At 43.2% G+C, this 21,966-nt stretch overlaps 1 protein-coding gene across 2 annotated transcripts in view; it reads right to left on the minus strand.

The window, feature by feature from the left end:
* KIRREL3 (kirre like nephrin family adhesion molecule 3) overlaps nucleotides 1-21,966 on the minus strand; it is a 1,308,166-nt gene that overhangs the window by 478,383 nt on the left and 807,817 nt on the right. The gene's annotated exons all lie outside the window — the stretch shown is intronic.

Below are 21,966 nucleotides of genomic sequence, written 5' to 3' on the forward strand. Positions count from 1 at the left end.
GGAAATCACAAGGACAGTAGAATTTTAAAAGCGACATCAGGGGTCTTTCTGTAAATTCAGAAAATTAACTTACCCCTCCCCAAAAAATTAAACAAATGGATCACCACATCTAAGGACTGATAAGTTGCAATATATTCACTTTTGGATTTGGGTTTAGATATCCCTTAATCCCCTTGGACAGCTGCCACTAGGATAGGTGTCCACATCAGATTGTTTCCCCTTACCTCCTGTACCAGTGACAACTCTTGTATTCCCACCTTTATGTTGTGGTAAAAGGCTAACTTTGCCACATCACTGCAATGCACAGGTTGCAGTGTAATGCCATCCATTGTGAATGGCACCTTAAAGCACCTCCAATGCATTGCAACAACCTGAATTTTTGCTCACCACAGTGAAAATATGTGCGCGTTGTGGTTCTCTGGGGGGAAAAAAAGTGCAGGTCCATTAAAAGGGCTGTTCTGGTACACTACAGAAAAACAAATTGTGCTGGGACTAAAAAAATTGCTTGTGCAGTCAAGCAAAGGAAACATTCAAACAAGGCAGCTCACATATAGCAAGGCCTAACTCAATGGGTACCCAAAAGTAACTAAAACTGTAGCAATATAGAAAAAAGAAGCAGACCAATAAGGATTAAAAAGTCCAAGATACTTTTAGAGGTTCATAAATGGGTCATTTAAAACTACCAACGTGTTTCAGATACAAGACCCTCCCTCTTTCCAGGCTTACAAGGAGACTAGAAAATTCTACCTAAATCTGCATATATATATATATATATATATATATATATATATATATATATATATATATATATATAAAAGCATAAGCCACATATTAGTGATAATAATAACATGTTTATAATGTCTTATAGTGATATGTGGAATTATTCCCATATGTATGTGAATTTAGATGTTTTCAGTCTTAAGTTTTCAAAATGTGTTGGCTGTTTTATATTACCAGCATTTGAAGCACTACAAGTATCTTGGATTCTTTTATCCCTTTTGGTATGGTGCCCATTTCTATATTAGTAGTTTCATGCTGTGGCATCCAGGTCTGAATCCCAAAATGTTGGATTTCCCATCATTCTTTCTGGAAAAATCTCCCAGCGGAAATACAGGCAGCAATACGAAACCAAACCGGGTTCACCTCACCACCCTTTTTAAACTATAAAAACAAAGTTAAAGTGGAGTTCCACCCACTTTTACAACTCTTCAGCATCCCTCACTAAACTGAGCACTGTAAGCGAATTGGATATTTTTACATTTTTTTTCTCAGCACCTACTGTATATCTGCTGTATTCATTTTTCACTTCCTCCTCCCTGGCCGTGGCCCATCGCATCATTTCCTGTTTGCAATGCCTTCTGGGAAGGGGCGGCAACTTCCTCTGACACTACCGTTGCTATGGAAACCTGACCTGAAACCTATTACACTGCTTGTGCTGCACTGAGCATGTGCGAGATCTGCAAGGATGAGATCCAGGAAGAAATACAGTCTGGCTTCAGATGCCCACACTTAAAATGGCCACGGCCTGCTGTAAGTTTATAAAATAACAAACTCCTGCTATAAACTAACAAAACAGACCTTAGTTTACAGACTAACTTTACTAGAATACATTAAGCTTGTGTATTATAGGGTTATTTTTATTTAAAAAGTATAATTTCGGCCAGAACACCACTTTAAATATACATAAACCTTCTCAAAGACCCCAGTATAAACAGGTTGCTGTCAGTACCAATCTGATGTGGTCTACAGTGAACAGTACAATTTGTGCTCTGTATATGACTCAGTTGTGTGACCGGTTGGAACATGGTATACGTTCTATATGGCTGTGTCTGGCATTAACCAGAGAGGACGCTAATTCCTCATATTCTCTGCTGAGCACATTCTCTTATTCTGTGGACCTCACCCCTAACTTGGTCATCAGACATTATTCCCTGGCTGTGGCTCAGAAACCGGCTCACCCAGCAAGAGCCAATAAAGGGGATGCTTTTTACAGTTCAGCCAAGACCAAATGAACACAGCGCTGGAAACTGTGAGCCCTGGAACATGATATATAACTTATTCTCTCTGGAGAAGAGATGCTTGAGAGGGCATACGATTTCAATTTATAAATACCGTACTGGTGACCCCACGATAGGGATAAAACTTTTTCGTGGAAAGGAGTTTAACAAGACACTTGGCCACTCATTAAAATTAGAAGAAAAGAGGTTTAACCTTAAACTACATAGAGGGTTCTTTACTGTAAGAGCGGCAAGGATGTGGAATTCCCTTCCACAGGCGGTGGTCTCAGCGGGGGGGGGGGCATCAATAGTTTAAAAAAACTATTAGATAAGCATCTGAACAACCGCAACTTACAGGGATATACAATGTAATACTGACATATAATCACACACATAGGTTGGACTTGTGTCTTTTTTCAACCTCACCTACTATGTAACATTGTAATTATGATGTATTAATTAACAGCGCTTGCAGAATATTAAACAACAATTACATAATGTGCTCACAACGTTAACGGTGATAGTATTATATTAAGGTACAAAATACAATAAAGTGCTGAGTGCTCCAAAATATAAAAATAAAGTGCATCTGTGTTTGTGTGTCACACTCCCCTCTTGTGATCCGTCCGTGGAATGCACGCCGATCAGTGGCGGACCCGGATCATACGCTGATGCCTGTTTAACACAGATATCTGGTGAGTGGCTTTTTTTATTATTATTTTTTTTTTTTATGAGTAATGGCGGCGATTTGCGATTTTTATGGGGACTGCGACATTATGGCGGATACATCGGACAATTTTGACACATTTTTGGGACCATTGGCCTTAAAACAGCGATCGGTGCTATAAAAATGCATTACTGTTAAAATGTCACTGGCAGTGAAGGGGTTAACACTAGGAGGCGGTGAAGGGGTTAACTGTGTTCCCTGGGATGTGATTCTAACTGAAGGGGGAGGGGACTAACTAGAGGAAGTGACGGATCGTGGTTCCTAGCTAATAGGAACACACGATCTATCACTCCTGTCAGAACAGAACAGGGAAGTGTGTGTTTACACACACTCGTCCCTGTTCTCGCTCTTCTCCTGCACACGATCGCTCGTGGCCGGCGGTCATCGCGACAGTTGGCCACGAGCATCGGCACCCCTGCTGTGCAGCGGGCACACGCGCGTCTCAGGCGGCTTGCTCGCGCCTGCTCTCCCGACCCCGTGAGCCGACGTATAGCTACGACGGCTCGCACAGGGGAGTCAACCTGCGGCTGTTGGTCGGGAAGCAGTTAAAATTTGCTACTAGCAGTTAAAAATCGCTGCTTCTACAGGAGTTTTGTATGTAGAAGCAGCTCAATGTTCTCCTATGTGTCCATGCACATATTTTGAGCTCAGTGTTTAGAGGCAGCAAAAAAAAAAAACCCTTCTGGTTTGCCTTTCTGATTGGAGCTTTCTGGCAGAAAAAATGCTAAACTCTCCTAAACTCAGTCTAAACTGTGTTAGCTGGATCCTAGACAGTTGGAGGCGTGCTGTGAACAAGCATGTAGGAAGGCCAAAAGATAATGCCTGCTAATTCTTTAACTGTATTACCGTTCTTTTTCATTTATAACAGAAAAAAGAACAATAACAGTGCACCCAAAAGTGTAGATTTATTCTTATTTATACATGCAGAGTACAGAGCTGTGCATGCGTGGGGAATGCTTCATAAAAATGGCCTAAGTGGGCAAATAATTGAAACCTGGCCATGATCTGAGGCAGGCAGACATCAGAAATAGGAGTTTGCAGACGACAAACCCAGGGGAAACCTTCCATCCAGTCATTCTCCTATCTCATTTCACGGTGTGCAGCACACTTCATACACCACACTAACCATCACTAATCCACCATGAATATTGCCTTTAGATATGAGGATGCAGGAGTTTACTATCTCGCTATATCCCGTCTGAAGCTAACAAACACCTCCAGGTAACAGGCAAGACTAATAAACTATTTATCTCCATATTAATAAAGGAAGGAGCAGCACTTTTAAGATCGTAAGTGGGTGGAGGGCAAAGATAACATTTGGGAGCCTATACTGTCTATACAGAGGTCAAGGATGAAAGAAGATGAGCTTGGTTTTATTAAGTGCTAAGCTAGTAGCCAGAAAGGAAGGGTGTTACAAATGTAAACTGGCATCTAAATCTTTCAGAACTGGGGAAAAAATACATTGCTGTAAGGTTCGGTAGCAATGGTTTGATCCAGATGTGTAAGTAAAGTGTATCCAAACTCTAGAATAAAAAAAAATATTTATCTATTTATTAATTTGCTTTTTTCAGGTACTTATATAGTGCTGTCAATTTACTGCTTTACAACCATACTATACATTCACATCAGTCCCTTCCCTCCAGGAGCTTACAATCTAAGGTCCCTAAACTCACATTCATAAATACATGCATTAGGGCCAATTTAGACAGCAGCAAAATAACCTACCAGCCTAGGGGTGTATCATGAAATCATTGGGCCCGTGTGCAAGATTCAAAGTGGGCCCTAGTCATCGATAAACCAAAATAGCGGCGCGTGGTTTCAATTTTATTGGGTGAGGCTTAAAGGGCGTGTGGTAAATAGAGTCTGAGATGACATACATGTGCAGAATGTGGTAATGTTAAATAGGGAATGTACAGTGCGGAGTGTACGGAGGTGGATAGTAAGTGCAGGAGAGGAGTATGAAGTGTATGGCGGCGGGTAGTATGTGCAGGAGAGGAGTATGGAGTGTATGGCGGTGGGTAGAATGTGCAGAAGAGGAGTATGGAGTGTATGGTGGCGGGTAGTATGTGCAGGAGAGGGGTTTTGAGTATATAGCGGCAGGTTGTATGTGCAGGAGAGGAGTATGGAGTGTATGGCGGTGGGTAGAATGTGCAGGGAGAGCACAGGGTATGGAGTTGGGTAGTATGTGCAGGAGAGGGGTGCCGAGTATATAGTGGCGGGTAATATGTGCAGGGAGAGGAGAGCACAGGGTATAGAGTTGGGTAGTATGTGCAGGAGAGGGGTACCGAGTATATAGCGGCGGGTAGTATGTGCAGGAGAGGGGTGCGAGTATATAGCGGCGGGTAGTATGTGCAGGGAGAGGAGAGCACAGGGTATGGAGTTGGGTAGTATGTGCAGGAGAGGGGTACCGAGTATATAGCGGCGGGTAGTATGTGCAGGAGAGGGGTGCGAGTATATAGCGGCGGGTAGTATGTGCAGGGAGAGGAGAGCACAGAGTATGGAGTTGGGTAGTATGTGCAGGAGAGGGGTGCCGAATATATAGCGGTGGGTAGTATGTGCAGGGAGAGGAGAGCACAGGGTATGGAGTTGGGTAGTATGTACAGGAGAGGGGTGCGAGTATATAGCGGCGGGTAGTATGTGCAGGGAGAGGAGATCACAGGGTATGGAGGTGGGTAGTATGTGCAGGAGAGGGGTGCGAGTATATAGCGGCGGGTAGTATGTGCAGGGAGATGAGATCACAGGGTATGGAGGTGGGTAGTATGTGCAGGAGAGGGGTACCGAGTATATAGCGGCGGGTAGTATGTGCAGGAGAGGGGTGCGAGTATATAGCGGCGGGTAGTATGTGCAGGGAGAGGAGAGCACAGGGTATGGAGTTGGGTAGTATGTGCAGGAGAGGGGTACCGAGTATATAGCGGCGGGTAGTATGTGCAGGAGAGGGGAGCACAGAGTATGGAGTTGGGTAGTATGTGCAGGAGAGGGGTGCCGAGTATATAGCGGTGGGTAGTATGTGCAGGGAGAGGAGAGCACAGGGTATGGAGTTGGGTAGTATGTGCAGGAGAGGGGTACCGAGTATATAGCGGCGGGTAGTATGTGCAGGAGAGGGGTGCGAGTATATAGCGGCGGGTAGTATGTGCAGGGAGAGGAGAGCACAGGGTATGGAGTTGGGTAGTATGTGCAGGAGAGGGGTACCAAGTATATAGCGGCGGGTAGTATGTGCAGGAGAGGGGTGCGAGTATATAGCGGCGGGTAGTATGTGCAGGGAGAGGGGAGCACAGAGTATGGAGTTGGGTAGTATGTGCAGGAGAGGGGTGCGAGTATATAGCGGCGGGTAGTATGTGCAGGGAGAGGAGAGCACAGAGTATGGAGTTGGGTAGTATGTGCAGGAGAGGGGTGCCGAGTATATAGCGGTGGGTAGTATGTGCAGGGAGAGGAGAGCACAGGGTATGGAGTTGGGTAGTATGTACAGGAGAGGGGTGCGAGTATATAGCGGCGGGTAGTATGTGCAGGGAGAGGAGATCACAGGGTATGGAGTTGGGTAGTATGTGCAGGAGAGGGGTGCGAGTATATAGCGGCGGGTAGTATGTGCAGGGAGATGAGATCACAGGGTATGGAGGTGGATAGTATGTGCAGGAGAGGGGTGCCGAGTATATAGCGGTGGGTAGTATGTGCAGAATGATGTCAGTAGCTTAGTGTCAATAGTTTTTAAAAAAATATAGGGGGGGGGGGGTTGGGGCAGGTGTCGGTAGGGCAGTAGACTTATAATTTTTTTTTTTACAATTTTTTTAATTATTTTTTACAATAATGTAAGTAATAGAAAACTAGATAACAAGGGGAAAACTTAGGAATGAAGGTTTACTAGCACTTTAAGACTAAACATCCTGATCTTTCGAAATGCAGCGGGGAAGAGAGGTAGACCACTTATTGCACATGTCAAGGGTAGGTCATGAGCGGTCTTGTCATTTTATGCTGCACTGTAAAATATAGGTTATTAGATTGTGATATGTAGTATACTCAAAATATTAACACTTTTAGAAAATTGTTTCTGAGGGAATGGCAGCTGCATGATCATAAGCATTTTTGACATTCCTTCGGCCAACCTTCAGGTTATTTCTGTCAATATTCTCCTCACTGATCGCAATGTCAATCACTCTAGGTCTGCTGGCAATTAAATTGTGGACCCACCAGCTTGAAAATCTATGTCCCGAATGAGGATGAGAGTTCATTGTCACATATTAGTGGGGAAAGGGGAAATCTGACCTGTTGTTTGTCACATGCAGTGGTGGTTGGTGCTGTATATTTCTGGGGGGGGGAGGGGGGAAGTGGCAAAAAAGACATCCTTTCGCCACCAATTCCCACCCCCCCCCCCCCCCCCATCGGTCGGCCCTGAAATTCTCGTTCTTTTTTCATCTATTTAGCAAAAAATAAAAAAGCCAGTGGTGATGAAATACCACCAAAAAAAGCTTTATGTGAAAAAAAAATGATAAAAATTTCATATGGATACAGTGTTGCATGACCGCGCAATTGTCATTTAAAGTGTGACAGCGCTGAAAGCTGAAAATTGGCCTGGGCAGGAAGTGCTCGGTATTGAAGGGGGTTAAACTATCCAAAAAAAGAAAAAAAATAGACTTTAAATATACTTTAACCTCTTGCCGACCGCCCCACATACATTTACATACAGATATGTAATTCTGCACTTCTGGGTCTGGGGCGTGCAAGCGTGCTGCCGGCAACCCGCTCCAATTGGACACAGTGGGAGCCAATCAGCGGGTCCAGCAGACGCGATGTCCGCCGGGTCTCGCCGATCGTTCAAGGCACAGGTAGAACGGCGATCTGCTTATGTAAACAAGGCAGATCACCGTCCTGTGACAAGGGAAGGCAGTGATCTCGTGTTTTTGCTAAGCAGGAATAGGGATCTCTGTATTCCCACAGTACAAGCACACACCACACAGTTAGAAAGCACTGCCTTGGAACACATTTAACCCTTTGCTTGCCCCTGATGTTAACCCCATGTCATTAGTACAGTGACAGTGCATTTTTTTAGCACTGATCACTGTATTACTGTCACTGGTTCCAAAAAATGTGTGAGTTAGTGTCCAATTTATCCACTGCAACATCGCAGTCCATAAGTCGCTAAATGCCGCCATTACTCGTTAAAAAAAAAAAAATCCATAAATATATCCCATAGTTTGTAGACGCTATAATTTTTGCGCAAACCAATCAATATAGGCTTATTGGAAGCAGAAGCAAAATATGTAGCAGAATACATATTGGCCTAAATGGATGAAGAAATACGATTTTTTAAATTTTTTCATTGCATATGTTTTATAGCAGAAAGTAAAAAATAGTGGGGTTTTTTTTCAAAATTGTCGGTATTTTTTTTTTTTTATAGCGCAAAAAATAAAAACTGCAGTGGTGATCAAATACCACCAAAAGAAAGCACTGTTTGTGGGCGAAAAAGGACATAAATTTTGTTTGGGTACAACGTTGCACGACCGCGCAATTGTCAATTAAAATAACGTAGTGCCGTATCGCAAAAAATGGCCTGGTCATGAAGGAGCCTTCTGGAGCGGAAGCAATTACCGTATTTATCGGTGTATAACACGCACCTTAATTTTAAGAGGGAAGTTTCAGGAAGAAAAAAACTTACATTTTAAAGACAGAATTTTGAAGCAAAATAAGGGTCAGTGCCCATCAATGCAGCCTTATCTGTGCCCATCTGCAGCCTCGCCATTGGCCATTAATGAAGCCTGATCAGTGCCCATCTGCAGCCTTGCCATTGCCCATCATTGCAGCCTGATCAGTGCCCATCTGCAGCCTTGCCCATCATTGCGCCATGATCAGTGCCCATCTGCAGCCTTGCCCATCATTGCAGCATGATCAGTCCTCATCTACAGCCTTGCCCATCATTGCAGCATGATCAGTGTCCATCTGCAGCCTTGCCCATCATTGCAGTCTGATCAGTGCCCATCTGCAGCCTTGCCCATCATTGCAGCATGATCAGTGCCCATCTGCAGCCTTGGCCATGATTGCACCATGATCAGTGCCCATATGCAGCCTTGCCCATCATTGCAGCATGATCAGTCCCCATCTGCAGCCTTGCCCATCATTGCAGCATGATCAGTGCCCATCTGCAGCCTTGTCCATCACTGCAGCATGATCAGTGCCCATCTGCAGCCTTGGTCATCATTGCAGTCTGATCAGTGCCCATCTGCAGCCTTGCCCATCATTGCAGCATGATCAGTGCCCATCTGCAGCCTTGTCCATCACTGCAGCATGATCAGTGCCCATCTGCAGCCTTGGTCATCATTGCAGTCTGATCAGTGCCCATCTGCAGCAATGCCCATCATTGCAGCATGATCAGTGCCCATCTGCAGCCTTGCCCATCATTGCAGCATGATCAGTGCCCATCTGCAGCCTTGGCCATCATTGCACCATGATCAGTGCCCATCTGCAGCCTTGGTCGTCATTGCAGTCTGATCAGTGCCCATCTGCAGCCTTGCCTATCATTGCAGCCTAATCAGTGCCCATCTGCTTCCTTGTTATTGCCGAAATAGACAGCCGGATCTCCTGTGTGCTCGGCTTGCAGTCACACCCAGTCCCGCCCCTTGGCCCTAGCTCCTACGATGGACATAACACCAGTCCAATGGTGGGATGTCAATGCTAGGAGGCGTAACTGGGCGTGACTGAGCCGAGCCGAGTACACAGGAGATCGCGGCTCTGTCTATTTCGGCGCCGTTCATTCCCTCCTTCCCCTCCGAGGCAGCCCTATATTGGTGTATAACACGCACATACAATTTTCCCCTGATTTTAAGGGGGAAAAGGTGCGTGTTATATTCCAATAAATACGTTAATTAACAAAAACACCGATTTCACCTGTAGCATTATGCCAAGATCCAAGAATAACTGACCTATGTGTTAATAGTTGTGCTAACATTTTTATCACTAAGATGCAGCAAACCAAGCAATGTACGAATGCAACTTTTTTTTTTTTAAGATATATGACTTTGTTTTTGCCTCTTTATTAAATAGGCCCTGATGGTACACTTTGTCTGCCTAGACTGCACAGAACCTCTATTTGGGCTCTACACTCATCAGCTAAATCCCTTGACATCCTACGTTGTGAATGTTGATTTATGGCATTTCACCGTCTCCTTTGTTTATAGCAAAACTGAGCAACAAGTCAGTTCTTGCATGGTTGAAAGTGATAGAGATATACGCGGCATCGCAATATTTTATCGGCCGTCTATGAGAGGCGGTGCATCAAAGCGCTGGGCTGCCAGTCCCATGTATCACATGTGGAGGGAGTATTTACGGCCGCTGACACGTTCGGGATGAAGGTTTGTCTAAGTGAGGCCTTTCCTGATTTACTGGGGAAATAAGCAGAGTAATAAAAGCAAGGTAATGATATTTTTCCCTGTACAGTGGTAGGAAGCTTTCCAGCGATCGTATATACATGAAATTATAATTTACATGTATAATGATGAGTTTGGTAGTGGAGGAGAGGGAGACTATCCATCTCCCCCTTCCTTCAATCCGGCATCAAACGTGCCATAAAGAAAAAAAAAAGTATATAACCTTTTTTTCTGGAGTATTATTGCAATGTAAAAAATGTGCTTTCTGAAGGTCTTGGGAGGCCCATCACTTTCCCGCCGCAATCTGGCTGATTAACTGTGCCCGGCGCACTATCTTTCAACGCGGGGAGTCTTTCGCCGTTGGCGGGGACAGATTGAGCTTGGAAACAGCCACAAGGCAGCTTAGCTTAATGGGACTGAAAACATTTCTCGCCTAATGTATGAAAAATGCTACGGGCCTTCTTTAAAGTTGGGTGTTTTGCATTTTTATGTCAATTTGACACAGAATCTCATTTCACCACCGTGTGTCTTTAATACAGGATTTATTTCCTGCCCAGACAAAACCACAACGCAAGAGCACATTAAGAAGAAGGAATTCTGTACAAGGTGGAACCTGGTAATAGATCTTGCAGGAAATACAGGATTTTCTAGGAAGGCAAATTGTAGCTTGTATGCCCATCTATATGGTAAAGGTAAAATGTATCTAAAAGGCATAAAACTTTGTGTTCCCGTTATGGAGATTCACTCTCTGTCTTGGTGGCCACAGCCACTGGGACTGAAAGAGATTAGAAATCCAAAAACTTGAGTTCTCACCTAACAGAGTTAGAGACTTTGAGGTGTAGATTTACTTCAAGTGTGTCAGGGCTGAGCTCAGCCCTTCCTTCTCTGAGCTGGCCGCTCAGCTGTCAGCTAATTGCCAGCTCCCATCTCTCTCCACAGTTACTCAGCTGTTGATGATATCCTGCTTATCAGTCCTGCCTACTTAAGCCGTCCAGCCCAGAGGATCTCTGCCTTCGCCGTAGTCAACATCACAGAGACGCTCTCCTGCATTCCTGTTTAAAGACTTGCTTGGCTGATATCCCTTCTGGCTCCAGATCCTGCTTGCTGTTTTACTACGCTCATCTCCTGCTCCCTGACGTTTGGCTTGTCTGACTATCCGTTCTGGTTCCTGAACTCTGGCTATGTTTTGACTACTTTTGTTCTATTCTCTTTTATTATTAAACAAGTGTGATTTAACTGTACTTCTGTCTCGGTCTGATTTCATGGTTTCTGACAAAGAGAAAAGTTAAAAAAGGCAAACTCATTTTTTCCATCACTGCCCTCTCTTCCCCCCCATGTTGTAGGACTGCTTTACCTTCAAATACAGTGCCTTGAAAAAGTATTCATACCCCTTGAAAAATTTTCCACATTTTGTCATGTTACAACTAAAAACGTAAATGTATTTTATTGGGATTTTATGTGATAGACCAACACAAAGTGGCACAATTATGAAGTGGAAGGAAAATGATACATGGGTTTCCAATTTTTCCAAATTAATGCCCGCCCCTAATTAAAATAAGACTCCGCCTACAGACAAAAAAGTGTCCCTATACATTTTTTAGAATGTTAGCAACTATGTAAATCCAATTGAGAACCTATGGCAAAACTTGAAAATTGCTGTGCACAGATGCTCTCCATCCAATCTGACAGAGCTTGAGCTATTTTGCAAAGAAGAACAGGCAAAAATGTCTCCCTCTAGATGTGCAAAAGGTGGTTCTACAAAGTAATGACTCAGGGAGGCTGAATACAAATGCACCCCACACTTTTCACATATTTATTTGTAAAAAAAATTAGAAAACCATTTATAATTTTCCTTTGACTTCACAATTATGTGTCACTTTGTGTTGGTCTATCACATAAAATCCCAATAAAATATATTTACGGTTTTGGTTGTAACATGACAAAATGTGGAAAATGTCAAGGGGTATGAATACTTTTTCAAGGCACTGTATGGGCCGTCCATTTGCTGACAAGTTGTATTCTAGGAAATTTACCTAAATATATACGGAAACTTTGTTTGACCTATCAACAGCAAATCTGTTTCATAAATGCAGAAGACCTTTCAGTGGCTGTTTGGCAGTGGGTTGTCATTTTCTGATCTAAACACTTGCTTCAAGCAAGTTTCATAATTTGCAAATTCATATTTTCCACTTGCAGTAAAATTTAGTCTGGCTCCGCACCTACATATGCATGATTTAATGCTAGTAGTGAATGCTTATTATCATGGACATTAATGAGAATTGGTAATATATATATATATGTTGCATATGCATTTTGGGGGCAGTGCATTCATTTGTAATGGGCCCCCAACAGAGGTCAATATGGTGAACAATAAACCTGAGCCTTCAACTCTTATATACACATGTGTTGTGGTAAGCTGGAAAAATGTTAGACACAATTTTTAATGCAATGGAACCAATAAAAAAGAGTGTTAACGTGTAACTATGGCTGTGGGACAGGAAGTGAAGTGAAGTGGGCAATCTCCCCAATGGGACATAGATGGGGAAAAAAATTTTTTTTACGTGGTTATAACCCTTCCTCACTCTATCCAAAATGAAAAAAAAAGTTTTGACTTTAGTTACACTTTAAGCTCCACTGAACTTTCAGTTTAAATTAGGTAAATACATTACAAGTGCATGAAAACAAAAAGGTGTGCAATGTCTTACAGTTCATTTTCTTTAAAAATTCCTGTCCTGTGCCAGCATGCTGCAAAGGAGAACCCTTGCTTTCTTCATGGAAGCATTGGTATCTCTGCAAAGGTCAGAAAAGCCATCTGCTGAATCAGATGTATAGCTCTGGAATCAGCATAGCTCAAACTTCCTGCAGACTGAGGATCTCTAGCTTTGACTCTGCAGGAGGCCTATTGGACCTCTGCAGAGAGACCATCGCTTCCATACAGAGACTATTGGTCCTTCTCTAAAGCATGCTTTTTAAAGAAAACCAACTGTAAAACTTTTCACAACTATTGTCTTGAAGCACGCAAAATTTAGCTTATTTAACAACCTCCCAGTTATAATATTACAGCCGGTTGGGAGCTTCCCTATCCTGGGTGGACGCCATATGACATTCTTTCACTCTTGCTGCTCGTGCGCCCATGGGGGTGCGCAGTGGTGGGATCTGTAAACCAGACAGATTGTTGTACCGGGCTGGCCCTGATACCATGTGATCACTGTGACCAATCACAGCATTCACTTGTCAGTTGTACACACTGGCTTTAATTAATTCAGTGTGTACTATTGTGACTTCTGTAATGGGTCACACTGATCACATGATACAGGGCCAATCACAGCGGACTTAGCTGTGATTGACCAAAGCTATTACATGGTATATCACAATTGTACACAATGGCACATGAATGGATGACATTCATAAAAATTACTGTTTTTAACAGTGATCATCACTGTAAAAAAAAATTCTGATCAGCTCCCCAGAGCAGTACAGTGTCACTATGGTGACACTCCTCTGCTCTTGTCACAGTATGTAAAAAAAAAAAAAAAAAAGAACAGAAATACTGAAAAAAAAAAAAATTACTTTTTTAAAATATACGGTCACCAGTCAGTGTCCCTGATCACCACGACACCAGTCATATAGTGACGCTGTACTGCTACGGTGATTAAAAAAAAAAAAAAAATTTTATTTAATATCTTCATTTTCAAAAAAATTAAGACAAAAAGTTGCAACTTCAAAAAACTCACCATGCCTCTGACTAAATACCTTAGACTGTCTACTTTCCAAAAAAGGGTCATTTTGGGGGTATTTGCACTGCCCTGACATTTTAGGGCCTCAAGAAATAGGATAGGCCACCAGTACATCATAACCGATTAATTTCCAAATATATATACCATAGTTTGTAGACTATATATCTTTCACACAGACTATATCAATATAGGCCAAATATACATTGATTTGGGCTATTTTTACCAAAGAAATATGACAGAATATATTTTGGCCTAAATTTATGAATAAATATTATTTATTTGCAAAATTTTATAAAAGAAACTCACATTTTTTTCCCAACTTTTGTATAGCAAAAAATAAAAAACACAATATTGATTAAATAACACCAAAAGAAATCTCTATCTGTCTAAAAAAAAGGAAAAAATGTCATTTGGGTACAGATTACTCATGCCTGAGTAATCGCCATTCAAAGTGTGACAGGGCTGAAATCTGAAAATTGGACTGGGCAGAAAGTGGGATGAAAGTGTCCAGTATTCAAGTGGTTAAACTGAAGGTTCAGCTGGGCTTTAACATACATATATAGGTGTGAATAGACCACAAGTAGAATAGAAACAGTTAAAATCAGCAGAATGTAACAGTCGCAAAATGGTGAATAGACAGAGGTTTCACCAACTACTAAGATTTATAACCAAGTCAGATTGTAAAAGGAAAAAAATACAGAGAGGAAAAAAAAAAACACAGATAATCTTGAACCTCTTTAAGAAGGTCTCCAGCTTGATACTCTTTTTTGTGCAATTGCCATATGAATTACAAAAATGACTTCAATATTTCTTGTTGGGTGAAGTGAGCTCTTGTGAGATAATCGCAGGTTTTTACTTCCCCCTAATTCTATTATAGACAGAGAGGTTGTTAAACCTGACCTCGGAGAAGTGCTTGAGAAGCAGAATCTCACCGCCACAAATGCAAAATATTTCTATCAGGAGGGACAAACCACACAGGTCATGCTGCCCTGCGATTTAACATACACAATTTTATTTAACATAAGCAATTTATATACAGTGGAACCTTGGATTACGAGTATAATCCGTTCCAGGAGAATGCTTGTAATCCAAAAGCACTCGCATATCAAAGCAAGTTTCCCCATAGAAGTCAATGGAAACGAAGATAATTTGTTCCGCATTGACTTCTATTGCATGCAATACCGCATGTGACCAGAGGTGGGGGGCGCCGGAGAGCCTTGGAAAAACTCGGAGACAGCTCGGCTGAATTCGGAAACCCTCAGAAAGGCTCTGGAACGGAGTGTTTCCGAGTATTTCCGAGTGTTTCCGAGTATTTCTGAACGGCTCCGAACCGCTCCGAGTGTCACCGGTGCCCCCGCACCTCTGGCCAAATGCGGTACTGCACCCCAATTAGCTTGAATTCTGCTCGTTCTGCGAGACAACACTCGCAAACCGAGTCAGGATTTAAAAAAAAAAGTTGCTTGTCTTTCAAACCAAGGTTCCACTGTATATAGTATATTCATATATAAATATATAAGCAACTTATTCACTCCCTTGTTATCTCTCGCTTTGACTATTGTAACTCCCTCCTCGTTGGCCTACCTCTCCGCAAGCTATCCCCTCTTCATTTTATTATGAATGTCGCTGCCAGACTCATGCATCTTACCAACCGTTCAGTGTCTGCCACCACTCTCTGCCAATCCCTCCACTGGCTTCCCATTGCCCAATGAATAAAATTCAAAACACTAACAATAACATACAAAGCCATTCACAAGTCTGCCCCGAGCTACATCACCAATCTTGTCTCCAAATATCACCCAAATTTTCCTCTCCGCTCCTCCCAAGACCACCTGCTCTCTAGGTCCCTTGTTTCCTCCTCCCATGCTCATCTCCAGGACTTCTCCAGAGCCTCTCCCATCCTCTGGAACTCACTTCCCCACTCTGCCCGGTTATCTCGTCCTCTGTCCACTTTTAGGCGATCCCTGAAAACTCATCTCTTCAGGGTAGAGAGATCCCCAAATGTCTCCTATCCTCCTTTCAGCTAACAGCCAAATCCTCTACTCCCCTCACCAGTTCATCCCTCACAGTCCCTACCTTTTTGTTTCACCAGCCCCTCCCTCTTAGATTGTAAGCTCGCAGGAGCAGGGCTCCTCTAACCCTCCTGTTATGAATTGTACTGTTGGTGTAGTGTCTTCCTACTTGTAAAGCACTGCGCCAACTGTTGGCGCTATATAAATCCTGTATAATAATAATAATAATAATATATGTGTGTCCTTTTTATACTGGGGATCTCAGAAAGGAGGAGAGTCCGCGGGATTTCAGAAAGCTGTAAAAAAAAGTAAAAGCTTGTTTTCACTTTTTTTCTCAATTTTTTTGTCCAGAAAATATGCAGAAGATTGTAAAAGGGTCATGTTTATTGTTGTAGGAAATACAGTTCATAGGGTGGTGTTGTTAATGTTACCTTGTTGGTATTTATGTGTTCAGCATCTTGATAAAGGTTTTACTGCCATTGAACAATGTTTTCTTTTTTTTTAAAGCGACCAAAGCGACCTTGATACCAACAAAGAGACAAAAAATAGATACATTTTTAAAATGTCCCATGCTCCTGAATATATCAAGGACAAGGGTTATAATAAGGGAAACACAAAGTATGGATGAGTATAATTCGATATGGAATTCCAGATATTCCTTATGAATATTCTAGTGGTGGGTTGTTGGATTTTAGGAGATGACTGCAAAAGTATTTCAAAGAAAGCTTTCCTATGAAAGATGCTTTTATTGCTGTGTTTATGTTCTGCAAAAATTACCCAAAAATAGCATGAAATAACTTGATTATACTACAACTTGCAATTAATCATGTACTCCCATTGAAATCAATGAGCTAAAAAAAGATCATGGAGATTGCTTACAATGTGACTGATTTGGAGGATGTGCTACTATCCTGTAATTGAACGCTTGGTCGTGCTTCTAAAATTGCATATGAGCTTGCCTCCCATGTGTTTAGTCACTCAACTAAAGGCTTGTGAACACAGGACTTGATCTTAACCGTTTCAGCCCCGGAAGATTTTACCCCCTGCCTGACCAGAGAACTTTTTGCGATTCGGCACTGCGTTGCTTTAACTGACAATTGCGCGGTCCTGTGATGTTGCACCCAAACAAAATTGACGTCCTTTTTTTCCTACAAATAGAACTTTCTTTTGGTGGTATTTGATCACCTCTGCGTTTTGTTTTTTTTTTGCACTATAAACAAAAAAAGAGAGACAATTTTGAAAAAAACGCCTTATTTTTTACTTTTTGCTATAATAAATATCCCAGAAAAATATATAAATTTTTTTTTTCCTCAGTTTAGGCCGGTATGTATTCTTCTACATGTTTTTGGTAAAAAAAAAAAAAAAAAAAAAAATCACAATAAGCGTATATTGATTGGTTTGCGCTAAGGTTATAGCGTCTACAAAATAGGGGATAGTTTTATGGCATTTTTATTATTATTTTTTTTTTACTAGTAATGGCAACGATCTGCGATTTTTATTGGGACTGCAACATTATGCCGGACACATCGGACAATTTTGACACATTTTTGGGACCACTGGCATTCATACAGAGATCAGTGCTATAAAAATGCATTGCTACTGTCAAAATGTCACTGGCAGGGAAGGGGTTAACACTAGGGGGCGACCAAGGGGTTAATGTGTTCCCTAGTGTGTGTTCTAACTGAAGGGGGGAGGGGACTGTGTAGGGGAAGAGATAGATCGCTGTTCATACTCTGTATGAACAGACGATCTGTCGCTTCTCCCCTCAGAGAACCGGAAACTGTGTGTCTACACACACAGATCCCGCTTCTCCGTGTGCCCTGAGCGACCACAGGACCCCGGCGGTGATCGCGACCACCGGGCACTCGCATCGGCTCTGTGGGCGAGCAGGGGGCACGCGCACGCCCCTAGTGGACAAAAAGGGAACCACCGTAACATGATGGCGATTTGCGCAGCCGAGCCATGTTGCCGCAGTATAACTGTGGCGGCTGGTCGGCAAGCGGTTAAATTCTCACTTTTGCATATGTTTGTATAGAAATCACAGCAAAGGGATTTATTTGGCTAGCTTTAACTTTAAAGTGGTTATAAAGGCCGAAAGTTTTTTTACCTCCTTGCATTGTATGCATGAAGGTAATAAACTTTCAGTATGCAACCCCCACCATTATACTTTTCTAAGCCCCATCTCCATCCAGTGCTGTGCATGAGAGCAGGGGCTCTCTCTACTCTCTACCTCCTCATTGGCTCAGAGACAGCAGCTGGAGCCATTGAGAAGAGAAGAAAAGATTGATCGCACACTTGAATCCAAAAGATGCTGTAGAGATTTATTTATTGTCATGAGCCAGACAAAATTGCAATGATGATCAGTTGACACGTTTTACACTAAAAGAACGGTTCTTTTCGCGTGAAACGCGTCAACTGATCATCATTGCAATTTTGTCTGGCTCATGACAATAAAGAAATCTCTACAGCACCTTTTGGATTCAAGTGTGCGATCAATTTTTTCTCCTCTTCTTGATATTGCCTACAGTGATGAGCCGGGATTAGCACCTTGGACCGGGTGTGTCCATTTTTTGCCTGAAGCGGTGTCAACACCCTTGTTCTGTTTCCTGATAGCTGGAGCCATTGGCTTCCACTGCTCTCAATTACAGCCAGTGATGAAGAAGCAGGGGGAGGGTCCGAGCCGCGCTCTGTGTGCCCACTGACACACAAAGTGCCCCCCTTGCAAGTGGCTTTCTCAACAAGAAAATCAATGCAATGTAAAGTAGGTAAAATACAGCCTGAATACTGTCAACACTGCACCATAGAGCCAGCTGAGAGTCTGCAGACCTGCTCTGACACACATCAAGTGCAGGAAAACAATGCCTGTGTACACAAGCCGTAAAATACATCCATGTACACTCAAACTTTGACTTTGAAACCAAGTCAATATCTGCATATGGATCATGTACTGGATTCATGAGCAGCCAGGAAACAGACAGCAAAACTCCTCTTGAACCAGGGTGAAGCAAGGGTTTCGTACCAGCAGTTTTTGCTTCCTATTGTAAACTACTAAGGCCAGTTGTCAACAGCTGCTCGTTAGATAGATTCACTTTAAAATGGTTGTAAACCTCAGACATGAAATATGAACAAATCATATCTCTCTCTAGTTTGTACTTGTCTCAGTCCAGAGTCAATTCTGAAAGGTTTTCCTGACACCAAGAGGCAAAAAGGTGATGGGGAGGGAGCTCCAGTACACAGCCTTTGATTGACCTCTTCTATTCTATTCCTGTGTGCTGTGTGAAGGGGTGTGTGTTCCTGCCCTCCAATCAGCTCGCTGCAGAGTGTAACTTCATCTTCCCACCCCCTGCATTCTAAAAGCTCAAACAAGTTGTATAAATTCTGAATTTTGAATGGATGTAGAGGAAAGGTGGCTGTGGATAAATAGGGACAATTTATGTAGGAGATTTGTTTCATCTCTGTGTATCATCTGAGGCCAGTCACTTCACTTGGTATATGTAGGGGTTTACAACCACTTTAGGCTGATCACTATATAGTATCCCTAGCCTGTTTCTGAGTTTGTGGTACTTAAAGAAGGTCTCGGCCTGCCTGGCCATTGATGGATCTAATCCCAGCAGGAGAAGTGCAGAATAATATCCGGAATTCAGCCATCCTAGCTTTGTCTCATACCTTATTGCAGCCCCGCCAGCCATTCACCTTTTACCCTCCTGCTAAATGAATCCTTAATGATTGACAGGCAGCATCCTCAGCCATGCAGAAAACGCGCATCAGTCACAATCAGCGCCTCTCGCTCCGCACTCCACTCCATGACAGCTCTCTATGGAGAACATGTCATAGCTAATGAGACATTTATAGACACTAAAGGAACCCCTCTCCGCTTTTACTCTCCAAATAGTTAAGCGGCGCAATTAAAAGCGCGTAAAAATTCATTTACGAAATTATGTCAAGCGATGAATACTAAATATAGACAGCGAGCCTCACAAACAAGTGATACATAACACCTACAGAGCCAGTAAACCATAAGTAATCATATATAAAGGAGCAATGGAAAATATTCCTGGATACAAAATTAGAAGTTCTGACATTAGTGAGATTATTCAATCAGACTATTCAATCAGTAAAATCTGCACAGTGCAGCAGATGATAGCAAATGATCCAAAATAGTTTTCTGTGCTGTAAAGTGATGGGTGATTCCAGTCGCATAGCATATGTGTGTGTGTGTGTGTGTGGGGGGGGGGGGGGCAGCCGGTGCGGTTGCCCTGGGCGCAACATTTAGAGGGGCGCAGAATGACAGAGAGCGGGCTCACACAGTGTGAGTCATCCAGCGTGAGCCTGCTCTCTTAATCCAGCGTGAGCCCGCACTCGGTCATCCAGTGTGAGTCACACTGAATTGAGAGAGAAGGCTCATCATAGGCCTGCGCAAGAGGTGTGTCTGGGCACACCCTAATCCAGGGGCAGCGCCAGGGGGTGCTTGGCTTCAACCTCATCTCTGTAACCATCTGTGTCACGGGGCTGGCAAGATCTGCCTTTGAGTTTCTCCTCTGGCTGCAATGTCCCTCTAGTGCCCCGAACAAAGCATCCTGGGATTTGCAGCCAGAGGGGACTTTCTGTCAGCTGTGAAGTATCCCCCAGTGCAGCGGGCTAATGAGGTGGTGGGCAGGGCGGAGATTTGGCTGAACTCTCCCTCCTACACACTCACAGGTGGCTGCTCTGGTTGATCTCTGGCGGAGCAGAAATGGCAGCCCGGGAGTCATCTTCTTCTAGCCATGGGGTAAGCTGCTGATGGGGAGAGGTCTACCTTCATCACAACAGATGTCCGCTCCATGCTGCATCTCTGCTGATTTAACACTTACACTCACCACACACTGCTCACTGACTGGCTGTCCTTATCGCACACTGCTCACTGACTGGCTGTCCTTACCACACACTGCTCAATAACTGGCTGTCCTTACCGCACACTGCTCACTGACTGGCTGTCCCCACCACACACTGCTCACTGACTGGCTGTCCTTATTGCACACTGCTCACTGACTGGCTGTCCTCACCACATACTGCTCACTGACTGGCTGTCCTTACTGCACACTGCTCACTGACTGGCTGTCCTAACTACACATTGGACTCAGGAAGTGCTAAAAATCAACAGGTTAGGAGCGCAAATTACTTGCCTGGCCCTGGGCGCTGACAACCCACACTATGCCACTGGGTGATTCGTTGCTATGGATTACTGCACATTGTACGTCCCCCTATGATCAATATTTATTAAATATTAGTATAAAAACTGGAGCATAGTGCATTTGCCAAATGGAATAAAGGGTCATGACATTCACTTAAAAAAAGTTCAGTGTGAACAAGTTGGCCAGGATCCAGAGCAGAAACTATGGCAATGAGTTCCACCTATAGTTGAAGGAAGATCTTAAGGTTTCCAGGTGAATTAATTCTGTTGCTCAAAATCACACTTTTAATTAGAACAAGTGACATCGAGTCACCAGGAAGTCCAATGAATCTAGCAGGCTCCTAACCTTTTTGTCTCTAGTGATCGGCAGAAAGTATTAGGCTGGGAGCTGTATGCGCACCATAAGTGGAAGGCCTACATGACTTGGTTTCCAAGTATAGGCTATCATGAGCGAAGGGCTAACTTATTTTGTTTTTTCAAAAGAAAAAGTTGCCTTACCTTATTGGTGAAGCGTAGGGTGTGGCAGGGTGTGGCCTTGTTGGTCTGATAGAGGGAGATCCTCTAGGATCAGTTGTAGCAGAGACAGCATTGGAGAAGCTTCTCCAGACATCCCTCCCCTTTACACTTTCTGATGTGGTGTTCTTTTCCTATTTCTCACTTGTTTTTTTCCCCTCCCTTTAGGCCACGGCATTTGGCTGGTGTAGGGAAGATTTAATTTTTCCTGACTGGTTTCGTATCGGGGGAATGGTGCTGTCATAGCAGCGGGCAGAGGGCTCAGGGTTTTTTAAGGTAAGGATGGTTAAAATGTTTTTCTACTAAATGTCAGCAGTAATATGGTATTGGTTAGTGGGCTGTATCAGGTGGTAAATTGGTAAGCAATTGTCCCTAAGGTGGTGTAATTGTGGCATTGATATGGCAGATACAGCCGGTTGTTCGATCACATGTGCCTTCAAAAACATAATAACTATTAAAGG

The sequence above is a fragment of the Aquarana catesbeiana genome, linkage group LG10 (genome assembly GCF_042186555.1).
Source record: "Aquarana catesbeiana isolate 2022-GZ linkage group LG10, ASM4218655v1, whole genome shotgun sequence".
NCBI lineage: Eukaryota > Metazoa > Chordata > Amphibia > Anura > Ranidae > Aquarana > Aquarana catesbeiana.